This window comes from Podarcis filfolensis (genome assembly GCF_964270895.1).
Source record: "Podarcis filfolensis genome assembly, chromosome: 10".
Classification (NCBI taxonomy): Eukaryota; Metazoa; Chordata; class Lepidosauria; order Squamata; family Lacertidae; genus Podarcis; species Podarcis filfolensis.
In genome coordinates, this window is record NC_139612.1 from 67,744,380 (window position 1) to 67,771,809 (window position 27,430).

The window sequence follows — 27,430 nt, forward strand, 5'->3', positions numbered from 1 at the left end:
GGGGCACAGCTTCCCTGCTTCTCATTTGCCTTGCCCTCTCCCCTCTAGGTGATGCTGGTGGCATGGTCCAGCGGGACAGGGCAAAGCAACATGATAGGGCTACTCAGGAGGAAAGGGGGCCCTTAGGCCCTCCGAAACCCAGAGCAACACTGCCTGGGAGGAAATGCCAACCCATCACCCATAACTTAATGTGCCTTTTGCTACCAGCTCTTTGCTCCTTGGCACTTCAAAGGTGAATAGGCTCGCCACTGCAAATGTGGAAATACCGTATTTTTTGCTCTATAAGACTCACCTTTTCCCTCCTAAAAAGTAAGGGGAAATGTGTGTGCGTCTTATGGAGTGAATGCAGGCTGCGCAGCTATCCCAGAAGCCAGAACAGCAAGAGGGATTGCTGCTTTCACCGCGCAGCAATCCCTCTTGTTGTTCTGGCTTCTGAGATTCAGAATATTTTCTTTCTTGTTTTCCTCCTCCAAAAACTAGGTGCGTCTTGTGGTCTGGTGCGTCTTATAGAGCGAAAAATACGGTAGTTATGAGATTCAGGAAAAAAACATTTTATCTGCCTTCTTTGTTCTCTTTTCCGAAAGTTGAACGTGCACACCTTGTTCTCCTCTCCCCGCTCTCCTCATCTGCCTCTGGCACATCTATTATGTGCATTTTTCATTAGGAGCGTTTTGCAAGCGATCTGTTGATTCACGGTATTAGAATTGCAAACAAATGCCATCATTTCCCCTGCATGTTCTTCATTTCGGATTCTGCATTGATTTCCCGGCATTGTTGGGCCACTTGAGTGACACTTCACATTGATTTCGACCCTTTTAAAGATTCCGCTCCCAGATGCACCAGCCCATCAGTTCTTCCGCAAGGATTCAAGAGTTTGCAGCAGTCAGGAAAAGGAAAAGGAAAAAGCCCAATATACAGGCAACTCTAATGAGGGCAGACCTTGAGCTTAATTTGTGCCAGGAACCAGCCCTCAGCCTTCAATGAATCTCAAACCTGAGTTCTGGAGTTTGGGGAATGTAAAGGGAATTGGGGTTGCTCGTGCGTAAGGGGGCTGCTGCTCTAGGCAACGTTGTCTGGCTAAACCTTTCCCTGGCTGGACAGCACTTTCTCCGTGGCTGTCTCAGTCACTGGCAGAATCCGTCAGTGGGTGTTTCCTAAACTTCTTCCAACATAAAAGCTGCTTGACGCCAAGTCTCCTCCTAGCCTCCCTGCGTGGAAGTCTTCTGCGCAGAGTGGGCGTGGCCAGTGGAGGTCCTGGGCTCTCCCCGCTGGTCTCTGTGGAAGAGTCTTGGAGCCATCTCTCCGAAGTCCTTCCCTCCTCCCCTCTCTTCCTGGTGTCACACCCATTTCCTTCCCCAAAGGAAGTGTTCTCTCTCTCCCTGCTGGTCCCTTCTCCTGCATCGTTGGGGAGTCTTACCTCCACTCTTGGCTCCGATGGCAGTTCCCTGACAGGGAACAATAGCAAAGACCACTTATTCTCAACATATGCAGAGTTCCTGCCCTTGTACAGCCTGACCACACAGAATTCCTGAAGATGTTTTAGCAAAGGCTACATAAGAAGGAATACTGAGTGTCTCTATCGCAAAACTGAAGTGTTCAAAGTGCATCACATACATTAACTCGGTTCTGATAAACTGGGCCAATACTGTAATCTCTGCAATGTGGATAAGAATACTGGGTTGTTGCTAGCTTCCATCTGTCTCAAGACACAATGGAGTGCACCTCCTGGGGTGAGGTCAAACTGCTGCATTAGCAGCACCTAGGTTGGGCAGTGTGTGTGGAGGTCCTTGGCTGCCCAGATGACAAGACCCCCCCCTCTCAGCCTCACTGATGTGGTCCAAAGGAAAGCAGAGCAAGATGTTTGGCACCAGCTTAGCTGCAGAAGTTGCCAGAAGGAGGCGTACAAGACGCCATCCAACTGTCTTAGGGAATTCACTCTGGATTTGTGTAGCGTTTACTCCTGAGCCTTTTCTTCTCCCAAATATATCCCACAAGGCAGCGGAGGTTTGGAGCAGAGTTTGATGAACCACATCTGCCCCCTCACTTCCCTCTACACATGAGCGAAACTGCCTTCTTGACTTTTGAACCCATTATTGGTCTCATCTGCTCAATCCACCACAGCCTGTCTTCACATACAGGGGAAGTCCAAATACTATTAGTACAGTAAGGTCTTCCTGGATCACAGTTACCCCAGCTCTGACAAAGAGCTTGTGGTAGGTGCTGGATTTGCACTCGGGACAATCGCATTAGAGGAAAGGGCCGGGCTTTTTTTCAGCCAGAGCTTTCCGGAACTCAGTTCCGGCCACTCTCAGGTGGGTGCCATGTGCATCATAAGAGAACAAGGGAGGCGTTTGTGGTGAGTTCCAACACCTCTTTTTCTAGAAAAATAGCACTGCATGAGGGGAGAAATGTGTTCCATTCATGTGAGCCTACCTAAGCTGACTTAAAGGCTGCTGTTGTCTGAAATTTGCATATTGAGATAAAGTTGTTATACCAAAAGATGCATACAGATACGTGTGTCCTTGCACACATTAGCAAAGAGATGTCCTTTATTTGCTGTTGTAATCACAGGTTTGCCATGAGGCAGCTCCTTAGATTAGCACTGGTGCAGGAAACTTGAAAAGCATGGGTATATGTACATGTGCAAATGCTTCTTTCAATACATGGGTGCATTCTCCTGAGAACACATCTAGGACCCCCAGACCAGTGTACTGCAATATGCAAAGTTACATCAGGTACCTCCATATGAGGTCCACGCTTTGCATCTTTGCTTTAGGGAACACCCTGGTGTTTCTCACAAGGATCATGATGTGCAGAGCTGCCCTTAGGTGCACACTTTTACACATCTAATTTGTACATCGGCTGCCTCCTTGCTTTTACCAAAGGTGCCATGGGCTTTGAAGACACTCAAACTCAGGACGCAAGGAAGAAACATGCTAAGAGGAAGGCACACTTGGCAAATCCACATCGTGATCAACTCCCACACGGAAACCAATGTCCCCACTGTGGAAGGACGTGTGGATCCAGAATTGGCCTCCACAGTCACTTACGGACTCACTGTTAAGACCGTGTTTATGGAAGACAATCTTACTTGGCTACGAGGGATCGCCAAAGAAGAAGAAGGTGTTTCTCACAAGGATCATGATGTGCAGAGCTGCCCTTAGGTGCACACTTTTACACATCTAATTTGTACATCGGCTGCCTCCTTGCTTTTACCAAAGGTGCCATGGGCTTTGAAGACACTCAAACTCAGGACGCAAGGGAGAAACATGCTAAGAGGAAGGCACACTTGGCAAATCCACACCGTGATCAACTCCCACCCGGAAACCAATGTCCCCACTGTGGAAGGAGGTGTGGATCCAGAATTGGCCTCCACAGTCACTTACGGACTCACTGTTAAGACCGTGTTTATGGAAGACAATCTTACTCGGCTACGAGGGATCGCCAAAGAAGAAGAAGGTGTTTCTCACAAGGATCATGATGTGCAGAGCTGCCCTTAGGTGCACACTTTTACACATCTAATTTGTACATCGGTCACCGCCTCCTTGCTTTTAGCCCCAGCCGAATAAAAACCCCAAATCTGGTACACCTCCAATACTGCAATCGGAATCAATAAATGTAAATAGGCAGATTTGCCAGCTCCAAATAATTTATTCCAAGAGCAGGATTTTTTGAATTTTCTTGGTGCTCAGTGTGGAGAGCTCTGCCCTTTGAAGAGCCCCCCTCATTATGCTCTTGTGCTTGCAAATGGCTGATTGATTTTATTGCTGTGGCAAAGATCTAGGAATATGAACTGCTCGGTGCACCAGAATGTCACCAGTGTAACTTGTATTGTAAATAGCCACTGACACGCCGACTTCATTGTTAATGTAAGAGCTGTAAGAGGCTATTAATTTCATTATTGCTCAATCAGCAATGAACACAAGTGCCACCATAACCCCCCAAGCTGCTTGGCTGGTTTCAGCAGAGAGGGTGGAAATGCCATCAGGAGAGCTGGAGACTTAACTGGGAAACAGCAGAAGATTATTGATGGCGTGACTTATTAGGAAACGGCGTCCAATTCTCAGAACGCCATGAAATGGATGAGATTATTATTATTACTACTATTAATTGTTCAAAGTGCAGTACTCTGAACAACAGTCCTTTAAGGTGGGCCAGTACCATTATCAAAGTGCAGAAGGGGCCAAATCCTATCAAGAGGCAGGGAAGGGAAGGGAAGCCAATCCATGGAAGCAAGAAATAAAAAGTGGTGTTTTGGTGTGTGTGTGTTTTCATTTTTGGGGTTTGGTTGTTGGTTGGTTTTTTAGGATTCACCATGCACACGTTTCCAAGAATAGGCTTCTCTGGCAACCCTTGCCCAGTTAAAACAGCAATTAAGCCTAAAGAAGACGGAATTAAAACATTGGTATAACGTCCTGTATTTTTAAGACATACAAAATGCTTGCAAAACACTCTGAAGCCCCCACTGATTTCAAAGGGGCAGTTTTTTAAAAACTGTAAGCAGGATTGTGTCCAATTTTTGATAACAACATGCTTTTGAAATAAAATACTGCACTGGTCTCCTTATACAAATTGCCCTACAAATCATTTTTATGTACTGGTTATAGCAAACTGCAAAAGAAAAAGAAAAAATCATGCTTCTTCCTATTTCAACATCTTGCCCATTTGAAAATCATTTGCTTGGGTCTGGGGAGAGAAATCCAATATCCAGAAATAGCTGTATTCTTATTCAGCATGTAAGATCTTGCTCTTAACATTCAATTTGCTTGGCAAAACCTTTCAGATTCTAACATTTATGCCGCTCAAAATTATATTTCCAGAAAGCAGAGAACTAGGCCACCATGAGAGGAGGGGAAAGAGAGGAGGGGGTCCAGTGCCTTGCCCAGTAGCACCAGATCCAGAAAGATCAGCCACAAGTCCTGGAGAGTTGTGACTATACTTCAGCACTCACTGATTGGCCAGAGGCCATTGTGACATCAGTCCTACACCTGACTGGACATTGTGAGGGCTTCCTGCTGGAATGTGAGATGCAGGCGGAGTTGTCAGGCTACGGACACTTTACAAGACGGTGGTGAAAGCTGAAATGCTCCTCTCGGTCAGCGAGCACTCATTGTCCATACAGATTCAGAAATGGAGAACAGGAAACACCAGGAAATATTGACTCACCTACTGAAGGTAAATGTCACCAAGGAAAGGCTCATTCATTGTAAGGTACTCTCTGTAGGCTAGGGTTACCAGACGTCCCCAGTTCCCAGGGACAGTCCCCAGATTTGCAAATCTGTCCCCGGACAAATTCCGTCCCTGGAATGTCCCCAGATTTGCAAATCTGTCTCTGGGAAACGTGGCAGCGGCAGCCTCAGCAGCCCGGAGCCAGCCTGGTAGCGCAGTTGGTTCTGGCTGGCTTCAGGAGCTGCTTGCTGCCATGGCGCCCGCCATTTTTCCTCACCGGAAGTCCCCATATGATGTGTTGCGCACAAGACACATCATATGGGGACTTCCAGGAGGCAAACTGGCAGGCGCCACGGCAGTGAGCAGCTCCTGAAGCCAGCCAGAGCCACAAGGTCACCCAGCAGCTGCATGTGGAAGAGCAGGGAATCGAACCCTGTTCACCAGATTATGAATCCACCGCTCTCAACCACTACACCAGCTGGCTCTCATTGGGGGCCACAGATTCTCCATCCTTGCTTTACAGGTCCTGGTGAAACCTCACTGGTCCTTTGTGTTCACCTGTCCACTGCTGGGCTAGCAGTTTGGCTGCCGCCCTTTAGCAGTCTCCAGACGTGGTACCCAAGTGAATCAGAGGACAGAGCAGCAAATCCCACTGCTGCTGCTGCTGCTAACATGCCACTGTGGTGCAGGAAGTCAACGGAGCCAAACTCCTGGTTCCACACCCTTTACACACACAAAAAAAAATCCACATTATTGTGCGTCCAAGTCAGGCTCTCGCTGCCCCCTGCCCCCCTCACCCTGCACTTCATGCTACAAATTATTAAAGAGATATTTAGCTGCCACTCCGTTCCATCTAAGGAGACAAAAACCTCTTCCGCTTGAAGTCACCACAGATCCATCAGAGTCTGGCCACTGCCTGTCACTCGTGCATCACACGCCTCATTCATATTAAAGAGAGGTTGTTCTGCAGAGTTTAAACACCAGAGGAGTGTGTGTGTGTGTGTGTGTGTGTGTTTATTTTTTAAAAAATACCGATTGCTACCCAGAATGTAACAGCAAGTCAGGAGAAAATACGATTTAGAAGCAAATTCTTTTAAAAGAGGCAAATGCTGAATACTAATCCTGGCTTCCTTGGCTGCATGGCCGTCGAGCGTTCTATTGGGCACACATGTTGCATAGCTAATTTGCGTTCAGTGCGAGGATTAATAATGCATGGCTCAAATATCAATGCAAGCTCGTTCTTGGGTGCCTCTTGGTCTTTGGGCCATGAGAAACCAGCCGCTCTACTCTTGCCTTGCCAGACTCCTCCAGCAATGGCCAGCCTCCAGCTGGGTTCTTCCTGTTTCCAAGGCTAGAGTCTTTCTCAATTCAAAGAGCAGAGCAGCAAAAGATCATGGGACGCTGCCTTATATTCCATTGGTCCATCTAGCCCAGTGTCGTGTACCGGGTTTCATAGAGAGCAATTCTTTCCCACCACTAACTGGTGGCCGGGACTGGCTGGATGCTGAGGAATAGGGGGGCACCAGGTGGGGAACCCCCAAGGGAAGAAGGCTCAGAGCCTGCGGAGTGTTGGTAAGACGATGATGACTGGTCAGAGGGAGAAGAGGCAGCAGCCTGGGAGGAGGAGGTGTAGGAAGCTGAAGGGGCAACAGGTTTTAGTGAGCAAGAAGAGCCTGTGGCAGAGAGCAGTCTTGATTGGGAGGTGGGAGAGGAGGAGTGGCAAGGGACAGAGATAAGTCAGGCTGCTGAAGAATCCAGGGAGTCTCCCCTCTCCTGCTGCAACTAGCTCCCTCCCCCCCCCCCCAGTCTCCCAAAACACAGAGAGAAATGAAAAGAGCAGATGAGAGATTTGTTGCAGGCAGACGCAGTCTCCAATTGCTTGGAGAGGAAAGCTGGAGAGGAGGGGACCTAGGAAGCTGTGGGAAGGTGGGGACCTTCATGTTAGGATATAGCTCCGTTCCACCTTAAAAGGAGCAGGCATGACTGGTGTGTCACATGCCTGTTTACTTCCAGCAGTCTGCTGGGAACTTCCGTTTGTATATAGCTTTTGTGTTACTGCTGTTTTGCTGGAGACGAAGGGAAGCAGACATGTTTTCCTCTGTTCCTGAACTATGCTGAATAAAATGCTGTACATTATGCTTACACATTTCTCTGTCCGCCTCTTCTGCTGTGAGAAGATTTACACACTCTGCTGACAGAGCGTGCACGGGTCTCTAAATGTAACTGAGGCTCGTGTCGCTGATGGATGCTGTTCCAAGGGAGACCGGCTGCCGGCCGGTGGCTGGAGCCAGCTGGGGGCCTGCCTGATGCCTGCCTGATGCCCCCGTCTTCCTGGCAGTATCCCAACACTTCAGTCCTTGCAACTGCCTCGTTAGGGCAAGACCTACTGGGAAGAGTTGCTGGGATCAGTAGACATGCGCTGTTCCGGTTTCTTTGAATAAAGAGTTACCGTAACTTCACTGAAACCAGTGTTTTTTAATTGCTGGCATACACCTGACTCTGGTTCGTGACTTCAGGAACGTTTTGTGAATGGCCAAGGTCCAACTGCGACCATGTGGAGAGATCTCTGGATGCCAGGTTGCCAACTGACATCTCCACCTAGCTGGCTGGCACCGCACATGGTAGCACTGCAACAAAAGAAACACATCTTGTGCTTCTACGCTGCCATGTGATTCAGATTAGCCCAAGCTCACCCAGTGAGCTTCATGGCGGAGTCGGGATTTGAACCCTGATCTTCCAGATCCTAATCCAACACGCCAACTACGACACCACACCGGTTTCCTAGAGTACTTCTGCTATGGGGCAACTATATAAATTGAGTAGGTCGATAAATATGTGAAAAGCAAAGCACGACTTGGAGAAGGACCTGAAATACTTTTGTTGAAGTTTGAATTTGTTTTATTCTAGATTGTTTTATTTGATGTATTAACGTGTTATAAACTGCTTTCAGAATTTTTAAATTTAAAATACAAAGCGGTATAGAAATGAAATGAATAATCAGTATTGAAAACAATAATAAATTTCATTATAAAAACAAAATGGGGTTTAGACATTCCATTGTGAACTAGGTTTAAGGTGCTATTTGGCAATTAGCTTATATATCGGAGTTTCTAACATTGTGAGATTGCTGACATAACATATGTGAAGGAAAGGAATGCAAACACTGTTATTATTTGCGATGCAAACCATATTAAGCGGTAGTGACATCATCAAAGGGCGACGTCACGATAAAGCAAACGTTCAGTCTGCTACCTGTAAGCTGTAATGGGAAGAGCAGTAAGATCACATAGCACACAACCTGAAGGTCATGTCAGCCAGAGTAGTCCTTGAGGGTAATTGAGTGGAGCAATCCTTGCATTATTACTTGGCGGAAATTATTCATGCTGGTGAAATGATTGCAAAAGAGTCCCGATAATGTATATTTCAGTCAGAGAGATCAGAGGCAAAAGTAAGTGGATCAGCAGAACACCTGAGGAAAGTGATGCTTTTACATACGATGCATCATAATTGTGGTCAAGAGACGCTGCACTTCGGCAGCAACAAGTCATTTTCTGCACCACTGGTCTGTCAAAATATTTTCTGCCCATGTATAAAATGCAAAGAGGAGGAGGAGGAGGAGAAACAGAGGGTGGAAATGAATTGACAAGCCTATGTGCCCTTGGAAAACGAGGGCCCACCAAAAGATGCCAGGCCCCAAGGCCAGAATCTAAACTGGGAAGCCACACTGAACCACCTTTAGATTCAAGGCATTTTTTTGTCTTTGGAGGATTCATTCCTCAGGATAATTTTTGTTGTTGTTGTTCAAAACTATTGCCACATGGATAAAGAAACTCTAGTTGGGGGTCTTCTCTGCAGCTACTCTGCAAAAATAAACCCAAATAAAATGAAAGGCATTTGTCAGAGCTCAAGCTCGCCTCAGACATCAAGCTGGTGACTCTCCTGCTAATGGAAAGAACTACAGGAAGACCAGCCGCAGGGAGCGTCTTCACTGCGGTAGGCCAGAGGTGGACACGCTCCTGACCCAGGCAAAAGCTTCTTGTCGAGGAGCAACTGGGAGATCTGCTTTTGTTGCACGGGTTTCATATTCTACTCCTTGCTCTGTCTCTGATATAGCCTTGCACTTCCCTCTCAGCTGTCCAGGAGACAGGCCTGGCAGCATAAAACATGCCAAGGCAAGAGGACCAGAGGACTGCAAGGAGGGAGGGGGAGACAGCAGCCACAGTGGTGCTGAGCGCTCTGATCTTACGCGCATTTCCACCAGCACAAGGAAATTGGAATAACATCTGATAAATCGCAGCGCGCTCTATGGAATCACCCCAAAATCAAACAGTTGTTTTTCTTTTTCTCGTTGGGAAACTCTCTTTGAACTGAAGCGGCATCATCTCAGACAATTCAGTTCTGGTAATTACAGCACTATCTTGCCGCAATTAAAATATAATGACTCCACTATTTAAAAACAGAAAAACCAACCCACTACCTTCAAAAGGCATGAAGCCATACCCTGACACCAGTCCAACACATTACGGTTTTGATTACCTAATTACAAGCTAATTCATTTAAACTATAACCTCATTTATGCAGCCACCTTGAAGGACATGAAATTTATCCACTTCAGAGAGATGCACAGCAGCCACACATACCTTCCAATGCTGGACAGAGAAAATCTGATATGCTAGCAAGTCTTTTAACACCAAACACTGGCATAGGCAGAGTGTGTAACCATGGTTACCACCAATCAGGTTTATTGCCCTAACCTTGGTTAAAATCCCCCCCCAAAAAAAATAGTGCAAGATTGGTTTAGCTTATCCAAGTGAAGCCTTGCCCCTTGAATCGGGAGACATTGACAAGAGTTTGACATTGCTGGCCAGGGTGCGGCCTTAGCCAAGGTTTGCAAAGTGCAAATGTTATCACTTAGCCATGGTTAACACAAACTCATTTCAAATCAGGATTTTCTTAACCTGATTTGCAGCCAATCCTTTTCTGTGTTTTAGGTATTCTGAACTAGTTCCTAATCTAGTTCCTAACTCCATCTCCTCAGATTATTGAGAAAGAACGATGTCAATCAACATTTGATGATCTCCTTCTACCAGTCCACAATAGAAAGTGTCCTTTCATACTGCATCAGGATGTGGTATGCTGGTTTGACATCAACTGATAGGAAGTGCCTACAGAGGGTGGTGAATACAGCACAAGATATTATGGGCTGTCCCATGAATCCGCTGGATGAAATAGCGGAAGAAAATTTCCTCAGGAGAGTGAGGAAAATTCTCAAGGATGATTCACACCCTGCCCGGCACTTTCTTGATCTCCTGCCCTCGGGCAGAAGATATAGAAGCAGGATTGGTCGCACCAACAGGGTGAAGAACAGCTTCTATCCGTGGGCTGTTAGGCTGCTGAATGAAAAAATAACAACAGGGCAACTGACTTTTGGGTTTGGTGTGTGTGTGTCAGTAAACGAGGGGAATTAAGACTAAGAGAGCTGAGTGGGGGATGCTCGTGTAATCTCACTGTATACAAGTTATACAAGTGACAATAAAGTATTTCAATTTCAATAATAACCATGGTTATGTAAAACAAACCATGGTTGCGCATTACGTCTCCATAGGACCTCAGTCAGATGGGAAACACATTTTGAAATCAAACCAGACTGAAGCTATGGTAGCTGCACCTCAAAGGAACCCAATATGTGAGTGCTTGTGTGAGGAATTACTGTCGGCAAAGTTGCCGTAGGATTAGTGTGGATTGTATATTATTTTCAAGTATTATTGGGGCTGTACTTGCAAAGCATTGTTTTGCCTAGGGGTATACATTATTCGTTTCTAACACCATTAATCACTTTCTTCTATCAGTCAAGTTGTTTGGGGCAAGAGGAATAAAGCAAGCAATGACTGTTATCAGAGAGCAGTACCATTAACTACCCTGTAATCAGACCGAAAAGCACACCCCAAAAGAGGCTGCAATGTCTGCCTTCCAGAACTGCTTTTATATAGAAGATCTATAGAGTTCTCCTTCCACATGGGTGTAATTATAGCAACATAATTTATGCACTCAGATACGCTGCATATATATATATTGCCACACAGGTGGGTGGCTGTGCAATAAGAATAGCTCTAAACCCCTATTTAAATATATGATAGCTATTCAGAGTGTTTGACATCTCTGGTATAAAGAGACATTCTCAAACTGTAATAATAATAATATAAGTGCTTGCTGCTCCCCTCAAATGTCAATTTCTGTCTGGTTCTTCCACCGCCCCAAAGATGGAACACTTCCCAGCAGATGGGATGATCTTAAAAAGGAGTAGAGAGAGAGATTCCCTGGCAGTCAATTAAGAGTTGGGATGAACTGGCTGTGCTTAAAATAACAAACAAACAGTCTAGATTCCTTCAAGTATTTCAGCATGCATTCAAAACTGCTGATTTCGCCTATTGTCAAGCACAATTGAACAATGCCACGGAAAAACAACTTTATATATATATTAAAAAACCCTCTTTATTAACAGAATCCAGGAGACAAACAGGTATTTTGGTACATTGTCTAACAAACACGTCTATCAGCATCTTGGTGTACGTGTGTGCTCTCATGCTGATGTCTCCATCAAATCTATTTCTTCCAGAGTCCTTTATACTCAAGAGACGTTAAAAATATCTGGACTACTCCAAGACGCTGGAACAAAGGAAGGGTGTTTTGTTTTGTTTCAAAGTGCTTTCAGATGAGCCGGCTCCAAAACAGTCACTGGCTGTCATATATCCCTCCAATCCTCATTTGCACATCAGGTTCTGCTTCGCTTATTTGAATTATTTGCTTCAGTTTTTGCTTCAGTTACTCAAGGAGGTTATCTTCTCAACGGACCTTCTACCTGCGAAGCATATGCCCTATCATCATGTGCTGGCTGGGGCTGATGGAAACTATAGCCCAAGAATTTCTCGAGGGCATCAGTTTTGGTAGACCATCAGTCTTGGAATTGACGAAATGGAATCCACAGGTGACTTGTCTTGGTAGTGCTACACAAATCCACTGTGAGCTTGCAGTTGCACATAGACAAATCCCGGCAGGTGATTACAGAAGCCAGAATTTATCCAGCTTGAAGACCTAGTGACAAGGGCATTTACAAATGTATTATCTCAAGCTAGAGATGGCAGGATAAGGCCCCCCTGGGAGTTTGGAAGTGCTGTTACTGACCACCACTTCCAATTGAAAAATCAATAACATCGATAGGTAGAATAAGCCTTAAAGAACTGGTTGTAAGTCCTCCATTCAAATGCTAAATTTGTGAGTGACCCCAGGCCAAAGGTGAGTAACCTTGAGGTATGAGCATGGAAGTATCCACCAAACCAAAAAGCACAGAGTCTGATTTTAAAACCAAAAGCTTTTATTTTATTTTTAAAAAAGAAGCTAAAAAAATTATGCTCACAGTTTGCAGACTCTGAACAGAATTTATGCTCCTCATGGGGCAGGATTGCACAACTGCCCCTTTTCTGTTTATCCTTCTCAGGCCCTGCTTAAGAACATACTATGGAAGGATTTGGATGAGAAATGCCTGAGGAGCAAATTGAGGTTCTGCAGCAGAGATGGAATGAAATCAGCAGCATGTTTGTTAGAACACAGCATGATCCTCGGACAAATAGGAAATCAATAAGCCTTCCTGGAACATGTGTTGCCATGTTCTAAAACATGAGAAGAGCCTGCTGGATCAGGCCAGCAGCCCATCTGCTCCAACATCCTGTGCTGCCTCAATACAGCTGAGTGCTTCCATCACTAGGCTCCATTGAAAATGGCTTTTCCACGGAAAGACTCTGCATTTCTTATATGTGTAGCTGCGATCTTCTGAGTGACATGGACACGGTTAGGCAGCTGAATGCGCATACGTACTCTGTTGGTTATCCTCCCACCCTCCCACCACCTCCATGAGGCCCCGGGAGCTGGCAACCCACGCTATGCCACTGCCTGTTGTTCACTGTGAGAACAGGATGCTGGACCAAATGGGTCTCTGACCTGTTCCAGCAGAGCTTTTCCTTCTACCTTACCTGTCTATTCTGCCCCATCAGCACCCCAGACTCTACCAGAGAATGATAACTCACGTTTTACAAGCGGGATAAATACAGTCATACCTCATGTTATGTTTGCTTCATGTTACATTTTTTCAGGTTGCGTCCCGCAGCGACCCGGAAGTACCGAAAAGGGTTACTTCCGGGTTTCACCACTCGTGCATGCACAGAAGTGCTAGGTCACACTTTGCGCATGCGCACAAGTGCCAAATCGCGCCGCGCACCTGCGCAGATATGGCGCTTCAGGTTGCGGGCTTTTCATGTTGTGAACAGGCCTCCAGAATGGATCCCGTTCACAACCAGAGGTACCACTATAAAGCAAATGTATGGATAGAACCTGAGGAGCTTGGTTTGCCTGCAGAGTCTGGGGCCATGGTTATGATTCATGCATGCATTTGTCCCTTTATTCAAATGTTTTGCATACCGCCTTCCTGCCCAAATCAGCATTTGGTGAAGCTTGTTGGGAGATCTCCAAACAAAAATCACAAAAAAGGCAAATGAAATCAAAGTGCATGCCATTATGCATAAATAATAGGAATGGAAGCAGCAGTTAAATAATTCAGGAAACAACAGGCCAACCTGAGGCCAAGGTAAAAGAAAGAAAAAAAAGACACCAGCAGATGCAACAAATCAGCGAAGCTAGCAAAAGCTCATTTATACGGAACGGACATTGAGTCAGGGACTGGCTGGATGAGGAAGAGTGGTAGGAGATGCCAGTCCAAGAATCCCCCCAGAGATGACACAGAGGAAGATGATGTTGGTGTTTTGCAACTTTGACCTGTTGCAGGACCTTACCCAGATCTTAGCAGAGCATACACAGAGTTCCAGAAAGCAATCAGTTGCAGGCAGGATGGACGAAGCAGGAACAAAACGCTGCTACTAGTAACTTGGTTACTTAGAGGTGTTTATTATTTACAGCAGACTCTACAAGTTACTAAAAGGGACACGGGTGGTGCTGTGGGTTAAACCACAGAGCCTAGGGCTTGCCGATCAGAAGGTCGGTGATTCGAATCCCCGTGGCAGGGGGAGCTCCCGTTGCTTGGTCCCTGCTCTGCCAACCTAGCAGTTCGAAAGCACGTCAAAGTGCAAGTAGATAATTAGGTACTGCTCTGGCGGGAAGGTAAACGGCGTTTCCGTGCACTGCTCTGGTTCGCCAGAAGCGGCTTAGTCATGCTGGCCACATGACCCGGAAGCTGTACACCGGCTCCCTCGGCCAATAAAGTGAGATGAGCGCCGCAACCCCAGAGTCGGCCATGACTGGACCTAATGGTCAGGGGTCCCTTTACCTTTACCTACAAGTTACTATATACATGAACAAATACAGATCTTAACCACCTCTCTCTTCACAAACTCCAAACGACTCTCAGACTCCACACTGACCAACACACACTCCTGTCAGTAGGGTCATAAGTCATCGTGCCTGTGTGAGACCTCAACCAATGGCAGACCTGTTTCCAGGGTCCCACATCTCTAGGCAGACAACTCCTCTCTGCTCAGTCATCCTTGGCTTTCGGCCAACGCTTAATTGACTCTGTATGAAGCTGCGCAGAATGCCACGTAGTCAAAAATCCCAACAGAAGACTTAGACCCAGGACAGTGGTGGTGGGACACTGAGGACCACTCTGCAGAAGGGACAAGCTGGGCAGTGATGGAAGCAGGAGGTTTGAGTGAATGCAGAGAGGTCTGAAGAAGAAAGCCATTCCAGGACAGGACTGGGCTGTGCGTTTCAGTGTGAGCATAAAGTCTTGAGAGAGAGGAGCCAGGTGCTGCTTCAGTTGCTCAGTAGTTGGACAGCCCCACTTCAGCTAGCCCTCCTCCTCCACTGACACCCAGATAATGAAGAGCCTCACTGAGCAATGGAGCAGACAGGCCCAGAGGCAGATCCACCAGCCCCGCCTCACCACAGTTTATGGCTACTTGGGAGGAGTCCAAAGGGAGAGGGCTAGAGAAAGAAGGAGAGGCCAGACGCCAGTCCCAGCAACATCTTCAACTAGGGCAGATTAGCCTAGATCAGCCCTTCTCAACCTGTGGGTCCCCAGATGTTGTTGAACTACAACTCCCATCACCCCTAGCTAGCAAGGCCAGAGCTGAGGGATGATGGGAGTTGTAGTCCAACAACATCTGGGGACCCACAGGTTGAGAACCACTGGCCTAGATGAACTCTGCTGTGTTTTTACTTTTGTGAATAAAAGCTGATTGCACTTCCTGACTTGTGAATAAAGCTGCATACCTAACAGCCCCTTGACATGTTGCAAGGGCAGTAATAAGGATACCAGGCAGATCTCCCTTTGGAGGAAGCTCTGCAATCAGGGTGCCAGAGCTGAAAAGGCCCCGCTCCAGCATCCACCTGCCTCAGATCCACAGGTGAGGGCACTCAGAGGAGGAGGAACATAGGAAACTGCCTTCTGCACAGTCAGTCCACTGGTCCATCCAGTTCAGCATGGACTACACTAACTGGCAGTGGCTTTCCAGGCTTCTCCCCCATCTCTACCTGGAGATGGCAGGGATTGAGCCTGGGGCCTTCTGCATGCCAAACAGGTGTTCTCCTGAGCTACAGCCCCTTCCCCCCTTCAGGAGCACTGGTGACAATCTCAGCTGCTAGACACAGGGACCACCAGCGAGATTTTGCTGCCTGGGTTGAAACAGCTAATGGTTGCTCCCTGTCAAGCCAGAAGATTTAGGAAGCAGGGGCTGAAATTTAGGAGAAGGGGTGGTGCACAGGAATTACACCCCCTGAAAGCCAAAGGGAGTGGAAGAGGTGAGGAAGCTTTGCATATCAGTTTGCGGCCTAGGACCCACATACCTATGGGACCCCTTCTCCTGGGATGCCCCACGGAGGACCTTAAGGTCCACAAATAACACTTTGGAGGTCCCAAGCCGCAAGACGCAAGATTGGTCTCAGCTAGGGCCAGGGCCTTTTCAGTGCTGGCCCCGACTTGGTGGAATGCTCTGTCACAAGAGACTAGGGCCCTGCGGGATTTGACATCTTTCCGCTGAGCTGTTCTGCCTGGCCTTTGGTTTGGACTCAGTCTGACCCTTATGTTTCCCTCCCCTTATGGTTTTGATCTATGGGCTATTTTTAAAATGAGGCTGCATTTTAAATTGCATTTTAACCTGTATTTTAAATTGGGTTTTTTCCCCCTATTATGTTTTTATGGCAATTTTCCTGGCCTTAGCAGCCCTGAGCCCGGCTCTGGCCAGGGATGGCGGGGTATAAATAAAATTTATTATTATTATTATTATTATTATTATTATTATTATTATTAAATAATGACTCGACTTCGCCTGCAGGCCTCCCATTGGTATTCTGCTACTGCTGGTGTCTGACTCCGCTAACATGCCGGAAATGTATGTCCTTCTGCATGCCGAAAAGTGGAACCACTCTTTTACTCCTCCCTGCTTGCCCTTCTGTCTCCTGCATTTGCTGGGCTTCCTCCTCCCTGTGGTCCTGTAGGGTAAAGGTTGCCGGCTTTACATCTCCTGCCATCTCCAAGAGCATCTGAGATTTCCCCTCCGAGGGAGGCCAGCTCTGATGTCAAGAAACGGCCAACCTCTTGCATAACCTCTGCTCTGGCAGTGCCCCAGCGCCGGAGCATGAGCTACAGAGCCAAGCTCCAAGGTCCACAGGACAAGATGTGGGTCAGGCGAGTAACAGCAGCTAACTGGTAGCGCCCCACCCGCTACTTCCCAGCCCTCACCCTTGTCAGTGTTTAAATCATCCACCACCGAGCAGGAAAAGGGCTGTTTGTTTAAATCATTTGCAAGAGGAGGGATATGGGCTGTTTGCTGGGACGGAGCATGTTTTTTCAGAAGGTTGCAAAAGATTCCTGAGTCGCAGGTGGTGTATTCTGGGATGGGAGGCAGTTTGTATGTTTGTTTGTTTTGCCAGCCATGGCACATTTATGGGATGCTCCTATTGCGTGATGAGTTCCCGCCACCACCCCCCATTGGAAATAATGACACATGACACAATTATTAAGGTTAATGGGTTAAATAAGGCCACAACTTTATTGGTTACATGTGATGAGCAGTATTGGCTTAGGCATTGGTCCTAACCGACTATATCCGACTTCAGCCCCTCTGCTTGAAGTCCAGGAAGGGTTAACCACCATTAGGGGGAGTCCTGCTGATGCACATCAACTAGGAACTCCCCCAGGGTCACCGATAGGGGGCGTGCCTTAGGCCCTCACCTCCCCAGGCTTCGGACAGGGCCACACACCCCGGAATCCTTTATCTGACTACTCTTCCATATGCAGGGCAGGTGATGGCATTACCTCCCCTCTTCCATCTACAGAACAATACCAATGCCTAATCGCCAGTACCAAGAAAGTTGTGATGATTTGTGACAAGGTAGGTGAACGCCAAGTGGCTGGTGCCAATTTGCCAAGTGGAAAAATTCCTACCAGGCCCCTCAACGGCAACCAACCAAGGTCCATAGCAAGGTCAAGGAACGAAAATCCTATAGGGCGGGAGGGTGGGAAAAGCAGGAACAGCTGGTAAGCGGCAAAGAGGGAGATCCCTGGCCACATCCTGCCTTAAACAGGGCAGGCCACACCCCCAGAGCCAGCCGATTGGCTGGCCAGAGGGTGACACAGCCGGGAATCCAGCCACCACGCGCGTGGTGAGGCCGTGAAGCCCGCAGCCCCACCTCCTCTGTAGGGCGGAAGTGGCTTTTTGGCCTACTATAACATACCGTTCAACAGTCTCAATTTGAGCAGGACATCCCAAAATTACCAGCCAGCCCAGCTTCTGATTGGGTCCTGGAATGTCCCAATTTTTTTGCTCATTGAGTCAGCAGGCTCAGGCCAGAGCGCTGGACCAAAAGAGGGCGAAACAAAAAATAGAGCATCTTGAGTTTGACCAGCAGGATGTTGGAGAGTATGCTCTAAGCAAGGGGTGTCCAAAAGGTCGATTGTGATCTACTGGTCGATTGCGGGGTGTCCCTGGTTGGTTGATCCTGGTTGATCGCGGGACCCCGATTGCTCCCCCAACAACAACAAAAAACTTTGGCTCATCCTCCCCCCATAAAGCTCAACAACTTTGATGGGTAGATCACTGTTAACAGTGGGAGTACAGTGGTTACAGTGGGTTACATATGCTTTAGGTCACATACGCTTCAGGTTACAGACTCCGCTAACCCAGAAATAGTACCTCGGGTTAAGAACTTTGCTTCAGGATGAGAACAGGAATCGTGCGGTGGCAGCGGGAGGCCCCATTAGCTAAAGTGGTCTTCAGGTTAAGAACAGTTTCAGGTTAAGAACGGACCTCCGGAACGAATTAAGTACTTAACCCGAGGTACCACTGTAGATTGCAGTCTCTTGGAAGTTGGACGTGCCTGCTAAGCAGATGGTGGTGATGACAAGGGCAACCAAAGTGATCAAGGGGGTGGAGCAACTCTCCTATAAAGAAAAGTTCCAGTGTTTGGGACTTTCTTAGTCTAGAATAAGGTGAGCATAAGGCGCAATGATAGATGTTTACAAAGTTATACACATCATGGAAAAAGTGGATAGAGAAAAGTTCTTCCTCCTCCATCAAAACACTAGAACGCAAGAACCTCCAAGCAAGCTGAATGGTGGGAGATCCAGGACAGTTAAAAGGAAGGACTTATTAACGAAGCGCATTGCTAAACTATGGAACTCACGCCCAAGGGAGACAATGATGACCACCAACCTAGATCTCTTTAAAAGAGGATTAGACACATTAATGGAGGAGACGGCTATTGACAGCTACTAGGCACAATGGCTATGCTTTGCCTCCACAGCTCAAGGTAGTGGTACATCTGATTACGAGTTTATGGGAATCACAAATGGGGAGAATTGCTACCGTGCTCATGTCCTGCTTGCAGGCTTCTCACAAGCATCTGGTTGGCCACTTTGAGAAGAGGATGTTGGACTAGATTGGCCTTTGGCCTGATCCCACAGGCTCTTGTTTTATGAATGGAGTCTGTCCAGGGACAGCCTGAGCCAGTTTGCCAACTGAGACAAGCCAGAATTCCCACACCGCTGCCAGCTGCAGCTGCTACTTACTGCAGACACAACAGGGCTCATGTCGGTGGAGCTGGAGAACTTTCTGATGAACTGTCCTTAAGTCTTTAATTTTCTCCTTTCGTGGTCCCTTTTCTCCATCACTTTCCCCACACTTTTCTATTGCTCTCCCCGCGCATCGCCACCCACCTCTCTCAAATCTATTACTCCCTTGGAGAGTGAAAACAATCTCTCCATCTTTGCCGTATGAGCAAGTATATTTATAGAACGTTTCTGTTATGTACTGAGTTGAATAGGATCCAGAATGCAGCAGTCTGATTGGTCCTAGAACAATAGGATCCAGAATGCAGCAGTCTGATTGGTCCTAGAACAATAGGATCCAGAATGCAGCAGTCTGATTGGTCCGCAGGAGCCACCCAATCCAACTCCAGGTGGAAGTGAATCCGCAACCTGATTGGCCTACAGGAGACTCCCAGAATCAGCGAATCACGTGGGGCCCATTGTGTAAATAATGTATATAAAGCATGAATTTCAGGGGAACTTCCATTCCTCACTACTATGAGCTGAATAAAGAGCATGAAATCCACACTCGACTCTGAGTATATTTCAGTTTCCCTGCTTTGTTCCACGAATAAAGGCAGACCCAACCCAAAGCAGCAGCGGGGTAGCTCAAAGAAGCCATGTTATCTAGCGGGAGGCATTGAAAATGCAGAGTGGTGGTGGTGGGGTGTGTGGATGGGAGTTAACTGTTCCCCAGAAGCCCCCGCCAGCCTCGCATACAATGGGGGCCAGGAGGTTAAAACACAGCCATCATAACCTTTATTACGCTTCGTTTTTGTGTGCAAAGCCATTAACGGCAGGAGGTATCGCAGATGTGCCACAACACTGGAGACTGAAGGGAAATTCAATATACGCATTGTAACCTAATTTATGGTGAGTGCGGGGTGGGGGGAGAGGAAGAGGGAGGCACAGAGGAAGGGGAAAGGGTGGTGCGTTGCCTTTCCATGGGTCAACAGCAGCAAGAGAAAGTATGGAGTCTTGCATGGCAATGGCTTCATAGAGTCATAGAACTGTAGAGTTCCTGCAACACAGGAATCACGGCTCAAAAATCCCTGGCAGATAGGCACCCAACCTCTGTTTAAAACCCTCCAAGGAACCCATCCCTACGAACAATCTCTGCTCGTCTGCAGGAGGCTTCTCTCAAAATTGTCTTTCACTGGCACTGCACTTCATCCAAAATAAACACCAACACCTGCCCCTATGCTGGAAAGGCTGTGGAGAGACAGGCTCATGTTTTCATGCAATCTTGGAGTTGCAGGTTGGCAAACTTTTGGGGGGGGGGTGGAAGGTGTTTCACATTATTTCCAAAATTATGCAGCGACCCCTCCTGCCCAATTAGGTTCTTACCTTATTATCATTATGCATAGATTTTGTACTTTAACTGTTATCCGCAGCCCGATGAACAATAGCCTGAAACAACCCATAGAAATCTCCATTGCAATCTGGTTAAATAATATTGGGAATGTGGCTGTGTTGGAACGCCTTCCTTGCCACAGAAGGGTAATTAAAGACACTTCAAGGATAGACACTTTTGGTGAGACTTGGCTTCCTTTCTTTCTCTTTATAAATGAGACAGAATATACTTTTTATTTTTTATATCAAACCTGAAGCAGTCTACCTGAGTAGATTCTGGGAGCAAAAGAAACCTGCAGACACTCGTTTCCATTGCTATCCTCTAGTTGTGCTGGCAATAAGGTACAGCAACAAATTTTTAAAACCAGGTTTTATGGAACTTCCAGGAACAAACATGTGATGTTTTCTGTCACTACCTATTGGAGTGTACACTTAAGATAGCCAAGTGATCTGTGTTGCAGAGTTTCGGTTACAGTATACCAAAAAAAAACCCTGTATACCCACAGGGACACAGCAAGACTAGAGATGTTGCAGAAAGGAGAGCTATGGCGGTCTATGTAGATCCTAAATATACTTTTAATCCATGCTCAGAAGAAGAATCTCTGTGGACACGCTGCTTGAAATGATAATATATAAATAAGAGTATTGCTTGTGTACAGTCATACCTCTTGTTACGTTTGCTTCAGGTTAAATCTTTTCAGGTTGCGTCCCACGGCAACCTGGAAGTACCAGAAAGGCTTACTTCTGGGTTTCGCCACTCGTGCATGCGCAGACGCTCAAAATGATGTCACGCACATGCGCAGAAGTGGCGAATCACAACCCGCGCGCATGCAGACATGCAGGCACAGATTGCGTTCTGATCGTGTTGCGAACGGAGTTCCGGAACAGATCCCGTTCACAACCAGAGGTAGCACTGTACTATGTATTGCATGTGAAACTTAGTACAACTGTACCGCTGGGCAAGTTACTGTAGTTATACAGCAGTACCTTGGTTGGTGAACGGCTTGGTTTCCGAGGAAAAATCGGCTCCCAAACGCCACAAACCTGGAAGTGAGTGTTCTGGTTTGCAAATGTTTTTGGGAAGCCGAACATCTGATGCAACTTGCATGGCTTCCAATTGAGTGCAGGAAGCTCCTGCAGCCAATCGGAAGCTGTGCCTTGGTTTTTGAACGGTTCCAGGAGTCAAACGGACTCCTGGAAGGGATTAAGTTCAACAGCCAAGGTACCACTGTATGTTATTGTATTTAAATGAAAAGCAATACCAATTTATGGCAATTTAACCATGGGTAAGACCTGATTCGTTCATTATTACTTTTTCCAAAATAGTCCGGCCTCCCAGAAGGTCTGAGGGACAGTGGACCGGCCCCCTGCTGGAAAAGTTTGCTGACCCCTGGCTTAACTATTCTCAGAGAGGTGGTGAACCTGTCTCTCAGCTGGAGATGAGGGCTCACTCCTCCAAACAAAACTCCCCCCCCCCCACACACACATGCATAAAAACAAACTTCCTCATCAGGAAGGCTGGTTCTAGACTTAATCCTTTATAGTCTTGCATATATAGGGATCAAGGGACGCTGGTGGCGCTGTGGTCTCAACCACAGAGCCTAGGGCTTGCCGATCCGAAGGTCGGCGGTTCGAATCCCCACGACGGAGTGAGCTCCCGTTGCTCAGTCCCTGCTCCTGCCAACCTAGCAGTTCAAAAGCACGTCAAAGTGCAAGTAGATAAATAGGTACCACTCTGGTAGGAAGGTAAACGGCGTTTCTGTGCGCTGCTCTGGTTTGCCAGAAGCGGCTTAGTTATGCTAGTCACATGACCCAGAAGCTGTACGCCGGCTCCCTCGGCCAATAAAGCAAGATGAGCACCGCAACCCCAGAGTCGGCCACGACTGGACCTAATGGTCAGGGGTCCCTTTACCTTTATATAGGGATCACTTTTGCATTCAAACATGAGACGCACAACCAGGGCTTGTTTTTTCAGCCGTAACTGAGCTCCAGCACTTCTCTGATGGGTGCCATTGCCATTATAAAAAGAGAACAAGGGAGAAATTCGTGGTGAGTTCTGGCGCCTCTTTTTCTAGAAAAATATCACTGTGACACCCACATTCGGAAATACTTCAGCCTGCACATGGGTCCAACCAGGCCTATGTCAAACTATTTGTACCTGTGAGCACATATGCATGAGTATAACATAATTCATGATTGAGGGGGAGGGATGCCCCCTCCCAAAAATTTGCAAATCAGGATAGCAACGGCTAAATCATGGAGGCGAGAGCTAGGGATGAAGCAGCCAAAACTGAGCCAGTTCTCTCTGGGGAGTGGGGTGGGGAGAGAAATGATAGCAATGGTTGCTGAGTTCCCCACAGACAAATAAGCAGCAGTTAATGCAATCACTTACTACCGACAGGGCTAACAATACAGAAAACAAAATGCAAAGTCACACCAGTGTCTGCCAGCAGATCTCTGGCACCAAGCAAAAAGGGCCTGATGGCTGATCTGCATTCTGCGCCAGCGATACCCTCGCCCCAAGCTGTGGGGGCCCTCAGAATGGAGAGCAGAAGGCATTGCAATGTCAAATCTGTCATGCTAAGTGGCGTGCAAGTGGGACTTGCCTTAACAGGGGAAGGGAACAACGCCAGAGCATCTGAATGCAGGTGATGGAAGAGGGTTTCGGTTGACAAAAGAATTCTCCCTTTAGTTCCAACGGGGCAGCAGTCAACTAAGTTTTACAGTGGTACCTCGGGTTACAAACGCTTCAGGTTACAGACTCCGCTAACCCAGAAATAGTACCTCGGGTTAAGAACTTTGCTTCAGGATGAGAACAGAAATCATGCTCCGGTGGTGCGGCGGCAGCAGGAGGCCCCATTAGCTAAAGTGGTGCTTCAGGTTAAGAACAGTTTCAGGTTAAGAACGGACCTCCGGAACGAATTAAGTTCTTAACCAGAGGTACCACTGTACTTAGTTATGTGTTACTTAGTTATGCATTAGGGGACGCAAGTGGCGCTGTGGGTTAAACCACAGAGCCTAGGACTTGCCGATCAGAAGGTTGGCGGTTCTAATCCCCACGACGGAGTGAGCTCCCGTTGCTCGGTCCCTGCTCCTGCCAACCTAGCAGTTCAAAAGCACGTCAAAGTGCAAGTAGATAAATTGGTACCGCTCCGGCGGGAAGGTAAACGGCGTCTCCGTGCGCTGCTCTGGTTCGTCAGAAGCGGCTTAGTCATGCTGGCCACATGACCCCAAACCTGTATGCTGGCTCCCTCAGCCAATAAAGCAAGATGAGGGCCACAACCCCAGAGTCGGCCACGACTGGACCTAATGGTCAGGGGTCCCTTTGAGTATCTGGCCTTCCTGAGAGTGACACACTAGAATAGGAAAATAAATCACCAACAGCAGATTTAACCCTTGATTGTTAGATAACTTGGGGGATAATGTCATAACCTTACAGATGGAAAATAAACCTTTACCTTTAGTTATACATTAGATTAGATGTGGAGCTGCGTGTGCATGAAACCCCTTGAATCGCAACAGCACTACACACAGGAGGTGCAATGTTTAGGATGCGTGATCCTTCAACCAGCCTACGAAATGCTGCTGGCGCTCTCACCATAATTCTTTTCACATCCCGTCCCTCAAACTTTGTTTTGCCTAAGAAGGAACTCCCATACCTGCCTCTCTGATTATATTCTTGGCGGACTGTTCTTTTTGAGGGAAAGACTAAGTCATGGATAGGCAAACTAAGGCCCAGGGGCTGGATCCAGCCCAATCGCCTTCTAAATCTGGCCCGTGGACGGTCTGGGAATCAGCGTGTTTTTACATGAGTAGAATGTGTCCTTTTATTTAAAATGCATCTCTGCGTTATTTGTGGGGCCTGCCTGGTGTTTTTACATGAGTAGAAAGTGTGCTTTAATTTAAAATGCATCTCTGTGTTATTTGTGGGGCATAGGAATTCGTTCTTTCTTTCCCCCCCCTCCAAAATATAGTCCGCCCCCCCCCCACAAGGTCTGAGGGACAGTGGACGGCCCCCTCCTGAAAAGGTTTGCTGACCCCTGCGGGCCTAAGCGCTTAAAGGCAGAGGATTTCAAGATTCTGCAGATCTCAGACAGAAAGCCGTCTGCTAGGAGGGAAAAGCAAGCGTATCCAAAAGCCCATTTGCAAAGGAAGCCCACTAGGCAAGAGGCTCAGCCACCAATAACTTGGATGAGATATCTGCAGGGTCAGAGGAGCGTCTATTAGCATGCAAAGCACACCTTCGTTGCACAACTTTAGTCTGTCATCAATATGTTCCTTCAAGCCCCGAGGAGCTAAATTGATCGCGTACGCGCGCGCACAAACACAAAAGAAACAATCCAGGAGAAAGCTACAAAAACAGGAAAGCTTATGAGGAGAAGGATCAAAGGATCAGTGATATTTGTGCCACAGCCTCATCTGATGCAGCGAGTAACAACGACCACCGCCCGCCCCCCGCCCCCCCGCTCCGATCCCCCCTGCCCCTTAATCACGCCGACGACAAACGAGACAAACACAAGGAGATTTGCACACTGCTGGGGTTGCTGTGTTTAATTAGATTTCATCAGGAAGGTTCTGAAAAATTAATATGGAGAGATTTCCGCCAGCCCCAGTGATAACCTCTCCCTGAAAGCTTCAGAATTTATAGTCAGCTGTCAGTTCGGAGGAAGTTGCAGGAACTCCCAAGACAGATGGATTCCAAAAGTGCATGCCTGGGTCCTGGCAAGAGGAGAGTGTGAAGGCTGCCGGGGTTATGACTAGGCATGATACCACTCGTTAATACAGTAACCGGGTTCCAAATTGCATGAAGCGTAAGGAAAGGATATAAGCCGCATCTTACAACAGGGATGGGGAACTTGCGGCCCTCTTACTGGATTGTCCCCAAGTATAATCAATGGTCATGGATTATGGGAGTCGTAGTCACAGGTTTCCCATCCCTGATTCACAGGAAACATAAGTCAAAAAGTGCCAACTCTTTATTCAAACAGCTCTATCATGGGACCAAACATTATCAGGCATGTCAACAAAGGCTTATTGAGCCACGCGTCTTATTTATACCCCATACAAGCCCACTTGAGGGGACACGGGTGGTGCTGTGGTCTCAACCACAGAGCCTAGGGCTTGCTGATCAGAAGGTCGGCTGTTCGAATCCCTGTGACGGGGTGAGCTCCCGTTGTTTGGTCCCTGCTCCTGCCAACCTAGCAGTTCAAAAGCATGTCAAAGTGCAAGTAGATAAACAGGTACCGCTCCAGCGGGAAGGTAAACGGTTTTTCCATGCGCTGCTGTGGTTCGCCAGAAGCGGCTTAGTCATGCTGGCCACATGACCCGGAAGCTGTACGCCGGCTCCCTCGGCCAGTAAAGCGAGATGAGTGCCACAACCCCAGAGTTGGCCATGACTGGACCTAATGGTCAGGGGTCCCTTTACATTTAACAAGCCCACTTGACCTCATTGATAAGTGCAGCTGGTACATAATATCTATTCTGCATTTGTAAGAACACAAACTTTTTGTGCAGCAGCACCTAAACTTCGGAACTCCCTGCCCATTGATTTCAGGTTGGCATCTTCTCTGTACTCTTTTTGGCACCTGCTAAAAAATGTCCTTGCTTACACAAGCCTCCCCAGATGTTCAGAAAGTTTATTCGAGTTTTAATCTGTTTGTAGTCTACTGTTGTTGTAACTTTCTATCACTGCCTATGGAAGAAAAGAACTAGACTCAAATGAGATCCCCAAAATGATGGGCCAAAGGCATGAACATTGTTTTCCCAGGCCTTGAAGTCACTGTACTTCAGCAAATGCGTTTCAGAAGGAGACTCCTGCATGATGAATATGCACAACTGGAATAAAATTGCAAATTTGGCATTGTGGAACCTGGTCTCAGCTGCTCCTGGGAATTCCTTACTCACTACAGAAAGTTGCAGGTAGGTAGCCGTGTTGGTCTGCTGTAGGGGAAACAAAATAAAAAAAATCCTTCCAGTAGCACCTTAGAGACCAACTAAGTTTGTTATTGATATGAGCTTTCATGTGCATGCACACTTCTTCTGTTTCAGTGTATCTGAAGAAGTGTGCATGCACACGAAAGCTCATACCAGTAACAAACTTAGTTGGTCTCTAAGGTGCTACTGGAAGGAATTTTTTAATTTTGCCTATTCATCACCAGTGGCTGCCACGAGTCAGGAGTGGATCACACCCATGCCGAATGGATCTCGTATTCAACTGCTCTGCTTAACCATGTGCATCTCCTGCATTGCTTGGTCTTCTGACCACGCTTCATTGTTGGGGAGAAACCAAAAGCGGTTTACTTCTCTCAGAACTTGAGGCACATATACCAGCCAACTTAGGAGACTACGTCATGCATCTAACGAAGTGGTCTCTTGCCCATAGAAGCATCCTCCACAGAGAATCTATCGGTCTATTCCAGGGTTGTGAGCCCCATGGCCCCCTAGAGGTTATTGTACTACAGCTCTCATCACCCCTGAGCATTGGTCATGTTGTCTGAGACTTCCTGGAGTTGGAGTCCAGCAACATCTGGAGTTCTCCATTCTTTGTTTGTAAGAGGCCATAAAATTCTCTGTTGTTTTGGCTGCAACTGACTTAGAACTGGAATGGTTGGAAGTGGACAACTGGAAGCTCCCATGATTCATTTCGCTTCCATGTGGTTTCCTCCATATACCAAGACTAATCCATGAGGTCCCATTAAAAAGGGGTTGTCAGTGGCTGCTTTCCTAGCTTCCTTCAGCAACATACAGGCGAGACCTCAACTAGACTGATACCCAGACAAAGGAACAGGCCAGACCTGGTAGCACTCATAGCTCTGT

At 47.3% G+C, this 27,430-nt stretch overlaps 1 protein-coding gene and 1 long non-coding RNA gene across 3 annotated transcripts in view; one reads left to right on the plus strand and one right to left on the minus strand.

Moving 5' to 3' along the window:
- PLXNA4 (plexin A4) overlaps positions 1–27,430 on the minus strand; it is a 580,684-nt gene that overhangs the window by 466,808 nt on the left and 86,446 nt on the right. The window lies entirely within an intron of this gene.
- On the plus strand, positions 5,037–7,311 carry LOC310743145. Its single transcript, XR_014538816.1, has 2 exons — positions 5,037–5,175; positions 5,693–7,311. It is a non-coding gene; the product is annotated as an uncharacterized lncRNA (long non-coding RNA).